Below are 6,266 nucleotides of genomic sequence, written 5' to 3'. Positions count from 1 at the left end.
AGAAGGACCCCAGCAGTCCTACAGATGGGGGCCCTGGGCACACAGCAGGTGATCAGCTGTTGTGCCAGCTCCTACTTTTTAGCCTCTCATTTAAGTAACAATGTCCTGTGCCTCCCTTTATGTAGCAGCACTTGACTGTGTCCCCAAAAAGATGGGTGTTAACCCTTAAATCTGCCAAGTGCCCAACTGATTCACTCTCAAAGCATATCTGAAAGAGAACCTTGAAGCTGAGGGGTGGGACAGCCAGTCCAGTGGTTCAGGGAACCAAACATGAAAAACAGGCCCAGAGCTTAGGCCTCGGGTTCCTGAGTTCCTAGTCTTTGTATTGAAGATCCACACCAAGGCACCAAGAGGTTAAAAGATTGACATATTTATAGTTACACAATTCTAGTAGAGTGCTCATTAAGGGTCAAGCATTTAGCTTGACAAATATTAACCCATACAAGCTTCAACAGGCCTATGAAATGAATACTGTCTTTTTTGTTGTTGTTGTTTGTAGTTGTATATGGACAGCATGCCTTTATTTTCTTTCTTTCTTTCTCCTGCCCTCTTCCCCTTATCTCTCTCCTTTCTGTGTTTGTGACTAGGCCCAGGAATGCTCAGTGGGGTGGTCAAAAGGTGAGTAACAGGTGGGCTTAAGGGGGAAGGGCAGGATGGAGCAGACAAGGACACACTAATTAACAACCTTATAGCTCCCAGTGGGGAGGGACAATTCCTGGGCCTAGGTTGGAGCAGGGGCAAATTCTTGATAAGGGTGGAGGTAGGGCTCTGAAGGAATTAACATTTCAGTCCCTCTGGGGACAGTCTGCAGGTACTCCAGTGCCTCACTCTTGCTATGCAAGTACTCTTCCACTGAGCTACAGCCCCAGCCTATGAATACTGTCTTTGAAGTTTAAAGATGAGGAAATGGAAACCCAGAGAGGTTAGGCAACTTGCCCAAGATCACACAGCTAGTGAGTGATTGAGCCAGGATTTGAGATAGGCAGACAAGTTCCAGAGTACCAAGGCTGGGCTGCCTCTCCATAGGTTTCCAAAGGCTACTTCTGTTTGGAGTTTGGCCCAGAAAACAATTGGTCTGTGTGATGGTTAAACAATTAGGTCAGACAAGGATGTGCAACTTGATACAATGTGCGGTCTGTCCTAAAGGCAGCCCAGGGTGATGCAACCACTCACAAAAAGAAGGGGTCTGCCCTGCTCTTGGCAGCAACATAGAATGGGTCACAAGTGGCACTATGTCTGAAACACAGATCTGTTGGCCCCAGCATTCCATGTTTGCATTCTCTCTGGCTTGAGCACACCCATGGCGCGGTAGGGGAGGTTTTGCAACCCTTTTCCCCACATTTCTACATCGACTAATCAAAAGGGATGATCGTTACCCAACCTCCACCCCGTGGATGACACATGCACAGGTTGTATCTTGGATTCAGAAACTTCGTGCCCTCCTGAAAACACAATGGCACTTTTCCCCATTGATTTCCCTTGGGAGGATACATGTCATCTTCCATTTTTATAGAATGCAAAGCAAATGATAAAATCCTTCTTTGGCTTCCCACTCTTCTTAGGAAAAATGTCATTAATGAGATCTAACAGGACCAGGATGACCTGCTGCCAACCTTGTACCCAATCCTCAAAATCATCTTGCTGCTCCTTGACTGGAATGTGGGTCGTTCATGCCCTCCTACTGTAGGCAGTCAGCAGTACTCTGCTCTCAGATCCCGTCACAAAGGGCTCTTCCTTAGTGCTACGGTCTGAATGTGCCTCCCCCAAATTCATGTGTTGAAACCTGATCACCAATGTGATAGTACTAAAAGGTGAGACATAGAGGAGGTTACAAGATTAATGCCCTGATCAAAGAGATTAGAGGGAGCATCCCAGGCTCTCGTATGCCTTTCTGTTTTTCTACCGTGTGAGGATGTAGAATTTGTCACTTCTACCCTTTTCACCCATTGTACCACATGAGGACACAGCAAGAAGTGCTGGCGCCTTGAACTTGGACTTCCCAGCCTCCGGACTGTGAAAAATGAATGTCTCTCATTTCTACATTACCCAGCACAGATTGAGATACTCCACTTTTCTGGACCACCCCCAGCCCCTGACTGTCCATAATACAATTGAAAAGGGTTAATTATGTTCATTACATTATGTAATTGTGCTAATTATGTAGGTAGTTACTCTGTTTAATGACTGCCCCCACCTCCCCTGCCCATCAAACCACAGGCTCCACAACAGCACAACACTATAGACTCCTCTCTCTCCAGAGCTTAGCTCAGAGGATGTGCTGGATACATATTGATCGACAGTTGAATGTTAATGAATTGCTTGCAACTGCCCAACCTAAGCAAGTCCTTCAGTAGCTTCCATGTGCTCTATGTAAGCAAATGCCAAAAAGTCAGAATGTGGATTTTCTTAAATCAACTTAATAGGTTAATATTGAAGATTTAATCATTGATGTCTGATATTCTACGTTAAGAGAAATTTTCAAATATATACAACAGAGTACAAAGGATTCCTATGTTGGCATCACCCAGTTTTAACAGCTTATGGTCTATCTTGTTGCTTCTGTATGAATCCTACAAACTACCCAAGCACTGCCACCCTTACTGCTGGGTGGCTTTAAAGTTACTCTTATATATGTGGGATCTGGGGTGTAGCTTAGTAGTAGAGCACCTGGCCCAGGTGATACCCTGGGTTTCACCCCCAGCACCACAAAAATAAAAACCAGGGACTGGGTTTGTGGCTCAGTGGTGGAGCTCTCTTCTCGCCTAGCATGAGTTCGATCCTCAGCACCACATAAATAAATCACTAAAGGTATTTTGTTCATCTCCAACTAAAAACATTTTAAAAAATTTAAAAAAAGAAAACAAAAAACTTTCAGTATGTATCTGTATAAGAAGAGGAATTTAATGCCATTTGGACACTAAGAACATTTTTCATACCATCAAACATCCAGTCAGTGTTAAAATTGCCCAAATTACCTGATAAATCTGTGTTTTACATTTGCTTTGTTTGAGTCAGGATCCAACCAAGATACAACCATTGTATTTGGTTAATAAATCTCCTTTAACATGACAGTTCCCCCTTCCTCTTTTTTTTCCCCAAATCTTATCATTTTTTAATTAAAGACACAAAGTCATCTGTTCCTGTAATGTTTCCTCCATTTTTTATCATAATTATTGCATCCCTGTAAGCTGGCAGGAAACAGGGTTGAGGGGATGCTAGTCTGATCCTGAGATAAGAACATTTCACAGGATATAAAGCCACTTCATCTTCTATTGGGGCAGAAGGCACAAGTTGGATCCATGATCTTCTTAGGGGTTACAAGAGAAAATTATTAACATTCCTGCCAAATGCCAATGTCTCAGCTTGGCACAAGATCACGAGCCACCACACAGCTTTGTAGGTTCAAACAGCAATTCTTTATTCCCGATCTCACACCGCCTCCACGCAGGTACAGGGACAATCCCAATCTCCCGCACAATTCACGTCCTAAATACTTTCTCTCCTTGAGAACTCGGCGGGAACTCAGGCAGCAGGCACGCCCTACTCCCAGCAGCAATAATCTTCAACCTCCAACTTCCCTAAAACTCCTATTTTCTTAAACCAGGAACGCCCTAAACCCAAGGACCAGGATACACCCTAATCCTGGATCCACCCTGGTCATTGAGCAGGGTCACCTTTCTCAAACACACATGCAAGGTCACAGCAAATTTCCAAGGCAAGTCCATTTAACATGGGGTACGCTGGCAAGGATTTCGATGCGTCATTCCTACTTGGCAATGGCCCTCAGCACATTCCATGATTCTTTTTTAAAAATATATATTTTTTAGTTGTTGATAGACTCTTATTTTATTCATTTATTTATATGCAGTGCTGAGAATTGAACCCAGTGCCTCACATATGTGAGGCAAACGCTCTACCACTGAGCCAAAACCCCAGCCCCATGATTCTTTTTTTTATACTTACTAGTGGCAACTGTCCCGTAAAGAACTCTCTCTCTCTCATCAACTACTTGTTTACCTTGAAATTCAGACTGTACAGAAAAGGCAGCATTAATTCTTCATTTTCCTTTAGCATTTGATTGACAGCAGAATGATGGCACACCCACTGCTTCAACCTTGCCCATGCTGACCAGTTCTAATTGGATTCTTTTTTTTTTAACTGTGTTTTGAAACTTTTATTTATTTATTTTATGTGGTGCTGAGGTTTGAATTTTATGTGGTGCTGAGTTTTCAGAATAATTGCTATTGGAATGGGCTGGTCTTTGCTTCTAGGTCTTTCTATTAGGGGAAAGACAGATGAGGACGGTGGGAAAATGAGTTTAAGAGAATAATTCTATAAATTGGGCCCACTGCCAAAAAAGCAATTTACCTGCAGCCCTGCCTGGCCTAAGTGGACAGGATATGTCACATTCCTTAGCAAACTACCTGTTAACTTCAAGGAAATGCAGGGGAATAAAGTTGATAAGAGGAACCCAAGTTACTTTGAAGGGAGAAATTTTGTGGCCCTTTTCACAGACCAGATCCCATAAAATAAGGATAATTCCTCCTAACAATGAAACCCGTAAGAATGCATGATTGAGAATCCAATTGGAGTTGTGGCTCAGTGGTAGAGCGCTTGCCTAGTACACATGAGGTGATGGGTTCAAACCTTAGCACCACATAAAATAAATAAATAAAAGTTTCAAAACACAGTTAAAAAAAGAATCCAATTAGAACTGGTCAGCATGGGCAAGGTTGAAGCAGTGGGTGTGCCATCATTCTGCTGTCAGTCAAATGTCAACAGGTGAACCTGGGTAGGATTTTTCTGGAAATTTCTCTGGAATCCCCAGTAAAACTAGAGTGCAGGAGGGGCACACTGTCCCTCACCTCTCTGAGAGAACCCACTCTCTCCTTTGAGAGTGTCCCCTTTCCCTTTTCCTATTCCTTCAATAAACTCATTCCTGTTACTCTAAGCAACATGTCTGAAATTTTTCTGACTTGATCACAAGAATCCAGGTTTGGAAGGGGTGGTCTTTGTATTACCTTCCTTTCTTGGAAGGCCCCAGCTCTGTAATATTTGGTGTTTCTGCCTACTTTTTAATGGTTATCATTGGTTATTATCTTCAGTTTCCCCAATTCTTTTCTGGTTGCTTTTTCTATTTGGCCTTTTCTGAAACTCTGTTCTCCACCTCTGATTCTTGGTGCTGTTCACTCTTCCTCTTCATCATCCTCCTTGGATTTTATTCTTCAAATTTACGAGGTAAGAACCCAGAAGGAAATTGTTGAAACTTTTATTTATTTATTTTATGTGGTGCTAAGGTTTGAACCCATCACCTCATGTGCTGTATCCTGCACTGTATAGGATCTACAAAAGGGCAAGTTATAAGGACAAGGGAGTTCTCATTTCTCTTCTCTGTGCTTTATTCTTAGTGGACAAACTCTCTTTAAACATTGAGCACCTGTCAGCCAATTAAACATGATTAGGAAGGCTGGCCATCTTAAGACTCAGGTCACAGGCTTATTGGACAGGTGGGTCCAATCCCCCTTTACCCAGGTGTTGGGAATGTGGGTCCTGATTTGCTTGGGTTTCTTAGAAATTTGGTGTGTGGAACAGGGGAAGGCTTGAGTCAACTGGAGGTGGCTGGCTGGAGCCACTGCCCAGTGCAGCATATCCCGAGTCTGACCCCCGAAAGCCCTCAAGGGTACCAAATATGGATCACTCTCTGTCTGTCTCTTTCTGGTTAACTTGGCCCAATGGTGGAGGGCACCACCTAATGAAATTTTGGATCCTGAGATGAAGTCTTAGTCTGATCTGAGTTCTTTCAGAAAGAGGTGACCCACTGATCCCTAGAGCGTGAGCCAAGCAATCTCTCCCTCTTCAGCAATGCTTCTATCTCATGTCTGTCCCTTCTATCAACCTCGTTAAACAGGGACTCAGTATGAGAGATTCTCAAGATGGAGATCCCCAGCTTTTAAATTAGACTGTTTTCTCTAGACTCTGACAAGACAGTTCTTCTGTACCCTCCTCATCTGGCAAGAAAAAGACCAGAAGCTCTGTCTCACTCAATTAAACTATCCCTTATGTCTCCTGGTTCAAAGAGCCAAATTATTTATATTCTCTAGTGGGGACATCACCCAGAGCACTAGTAGGCTTGCCTCCCACTTCAAATTGAAGAGCATAGTATAAAATCATGGTCCTGTGAGTATGAGTGTCCAAAAGGACAAATAAAACATGTAAGACAAATTTTAAAGAGACAACTACCTTGCAAATGTCCTCCACTAAATTAA

The sequence above is a fragment of the Ictidomys tridecemlineatus genome, chromosome X (assembly GCF_052094955.1).
Source record: "Ictidomys tridecemlineatus isolate mIctTri1 chromosome X, mIctTri1.hap1, whole genome shotgun sequence".
In the NCBI taxonomy this organism is placed as follows: Eukaryota; Metazoa; Chordata; class Mammalia; order Rodentia; family Sciuridae; genus Ictidomys; species Ictidomys tridecemlineatus.
The sequence above is the reverse complement of the archived record's forward strand: the minus strand, read 5'-3'. Positions refer to the sequence as shown.